Raw genomic sequence first — 3,453 nt, 5'->3', positions numbered from 1 at the left:
AAAGATGTCAGATTGAAGTCTAAGGTGCGCCTGACCCAATCCATGGTTATTTCCAATAACCTCATATGCATGTGAAAGCTGGACAGTGAATAACAAAGACTGTAGAAGAATTGATGCTTTTGAGTTATGGTGTTGGAGAAGAATATTGAAAGTGCCATGGGCTACCAAAAGAACCAACAGATGTGTGTTGGAAGAAGTACAGCCAGAGTGCTCCTTGGAGGCCAAGATGGCCAAATTTTGTCAGTCATACTTGGGACATATTGTCAGGAGGGAGCAGTCGCTGGAAAAGGATATCATGTTTGGTAAGGTGAAGAGTCAAGAGAAAAAGAGGAAGACCCCCAGCAATATGGATTGGCAAAGTGGCAACATCAATGTGCTCAAGCATGGCAACCATAGTGAGATAGGCCCAGGATCGGGCAGTGTTTCTTTCTGCTGTGCATAAGGTCGCTATGAGTTGGTACCGAGACCATGGTACCTAACAACAACAGCAACATGGCTGATGTGGTGCTCTAAGATAAGCACTAGAACGATTGTTTGGTTTAAAGAGTAAAGTCAATGGTTCAAACTCACTGCCACTCCTTGAAACCCTATACAGGGTATCTATGAGTTGGAAACAAAAATGACATGCAAAACAATCACAGTCAATGAGAGGAAAGAAAACAATTCTCTCCCCTTTAACACCACTCTTATGTATTTATTTGGCTTCCTTGTAGGATTTCACGCCTTTTCCTCAGCTCATAATATCATGCTTTCTAGAAATATCAAGGGTAGTTTTGAAAACTTCAGTATTTGTGACTTACTGCATTCATGCCTCATAAAATTTTAAATCAAACACTTTTTCTCTTAGTATTAGAAATGTCAACTGGTCTGTCATTGTTTTGATATGTTTTCTATAAAAGTACATTGATTGTAAGAAAATGTTTATTTCCTAAATAGATAATTTTAACAAAGGGCAAAGAATGAAAGGCTTTATCCCAATCTTTATACGCCCAGAAGGAATAATTTGTCATGCTTGTAGCGGTACTTAAAACTACAAAGTTCCAAAATAACCACTTATTTTAAAAAGGTTACTCTTTTTAAGTGCTATATAGTGTTTTGTGGATTTAAATCTTTTGTGGGGGCAGAAGGCTCATATATCTCCCCCAGAGTGGCTAATGGTCTTGAACCTATGACCTTGTGGTTCATAGTCCAGTGCTCATCCTATGATGCCACCACATTCCAAATAAAAGATGTTATTCTGGTATTTTTTAAGTGTTGTTGAGTCCATTCCAATGCATAGAAACCCTATATAGGGTTTCAGAGAGGCAACTGGTGAGTTTGAACTGCCAACCTTTTAGTTCAAACCAACCTTATTTGGTTTCCTTGTGCTTATCCAACAATACCACAGCAAGACTCCAAAAAAAGGTGGTTGTTTTTGGTAAGTGTCATCGAGTCGGTGCCAACTCCTAGCAGCCCTATATATAGGGTTTCTGAGGAGCAGCCAGTGAATTTGAACTGCCGACCTTGTGGTTAGCAGTTCAGCGCTGATCATACAGCTCCATCGCAGAAATAAAAGGTAGACGTAATCTATTTTTTAGTAATTCCCCTTAATTAATACTCCATTTCTGTTTGATGGTGATAGGCGATGTCGGTATGTTTGTGTTTACATGTTTTCTGGTTTCTTAACTTCTTTCAAGGATTCCTGGTGGTATGTAACCCATCAGTCACTTCAAAGGAAAAAAGATGTTGCAGTCTGCATCTGTAAAGATATAAGGTCTTGGAAACACTAAGGGGCAGATCTGTTATAACCTATAGGTTCGCTAGGGTTGGTAGTCAAATGAACATCACTGGGTGTGTGAACAGCAATGGATTTGGTTTATTTGATTTTTTGTTGTAAATGCTGGTCACGGATGACAGTACTGGCATGATTGTAGTACTGACATGTCTCATTTCTTCTCTGATTGTTGCCAGGGACCTCCTGCAGTCCCTTGTCACATGCCATGCTCTACAGGGCACTTACAAAATGAGTTTGCTCCATCAACATAGGAAAGTGAGATAGTAAAGGAGAACACCTAAGACAGAAACCAAGTCATTTATTAGCCTTATCTCTGAAGTTATATGATTTTTGTCACATTCTTTTCCTTAAAAGTGAGTTATTAGGTCCAGCCCACATAATAAATAAACTCTGACTTCAGAGGGATGTTCTGGCATGGCACTGTAGGATAAATACTAGACTGCTAGTCATAAGGTTGGCAGTTCAAACCCACCACCCACTCTTCAGAAACTCTATACAGGGTTTCTGTGAGTTGGAATCAACTCGATGGCACTTAATATCAATGCCTGAAGTGTGTGAATACCAGGAGCTGATATTAATTTTGGGCATGTTAGAAGCTGTCTACCATAAGCAGGAATAATCATTTTATATCTTAAGGGTTTTATATATCATCCAAGTAAATCTAGGGTGAAATATGAAATGCTATCTTTCCCTTTATGAGTCCTGGTGGTGCAGTGGGTTAGGCATTTGGTTCCTAACTGAAATTTTAGTAATTAGAACTACATTAGAGCCTGAAATTGAAGGCATTTGGTCTGCAGAATACTGTGATCAGCAATTAGAACTACATTAGAGCCGGAAATTGAAGGCACTTGGTCTGCAAAATAATGCGATCAGCAGTCATAAAAGTAACTCCATCTAGATTTGTGACATTAGCTTCAGAAGTTGTCTTGAGTATTTTACACCTATTGATAGCTGAATTGCTAAAATGACCGCAGTAATCATAGAGAGGAGTCCTGGTGTGCTGCTGTAGGATAAACACTGGACCAAAGGTCAACTTGAACCACAATGTTAGCAGTTCAAACTCACCAGTCACTCTTTGGAAACTCTACACAGGGTCTGTACAAGTGGAACACACTCTAAGACTTAACTAGATTTAACAAGAACAGCAATCCTAGAGAGCTGGAGGGGCAGTTTTCACCCCGGCAGAGTGTATTTGAAATTGGATTAAGACCACTTCTCTAGCCAGCCCAAGGAGCTCTGGTAGCGTGGTGGTTATGAATTGGGCTGCAAACCGCAAGGTCAGCAGTTCGAAATTACCAACTGTTCCGCATTAGAAAGATGAGACTTTCTACTCTAGTAAATATTTATAGCCTTGGAAACCCTGTACAGGGTTGCTATGAGTCAGAACCAACTCCATGACACATAGTCAACCAACCAACATAGCCAGCCCAGAAAGGGAAAGTCTTCTTAAAGACTTGTCTGGGCTTGTTTTTAACTAGAAATTGTTATATCCCTAATTTAATGGAAAATAGGGTACCTCATGGTCATGAATCATGACTCAACCAAGATGAAAAACGTTCTAATGTGTAACAATCTCCCTCCAGCTTCTGTAATCAGTAGACTGACTTCAATTGTGAAGAAATGATCAAGTGATGAAATTCCTTGGTTCTCTGTGCCCAAGAACGTGAATACTTTGCACA

Source organism: Chrysochloris asiatica, unplaced genomic scaffold, assembly GCF_000296735.1.
Source record: "Chrysochloris asiatica unplaced genomic scaffold, ChrAsi1.0 scaffold00063, whole genome shotgun sequence".
Classification (NCBI taxonomy): domain Eukaryota; kingdom Metazoa; phylum Chordata; class Mammalia; order Afrosoricida; family Chrysochloridae; genus Chrysochloris; species Chrysochloris asiatica.
Note: the sequence above shows the minus strand (reverse complement) of the source record.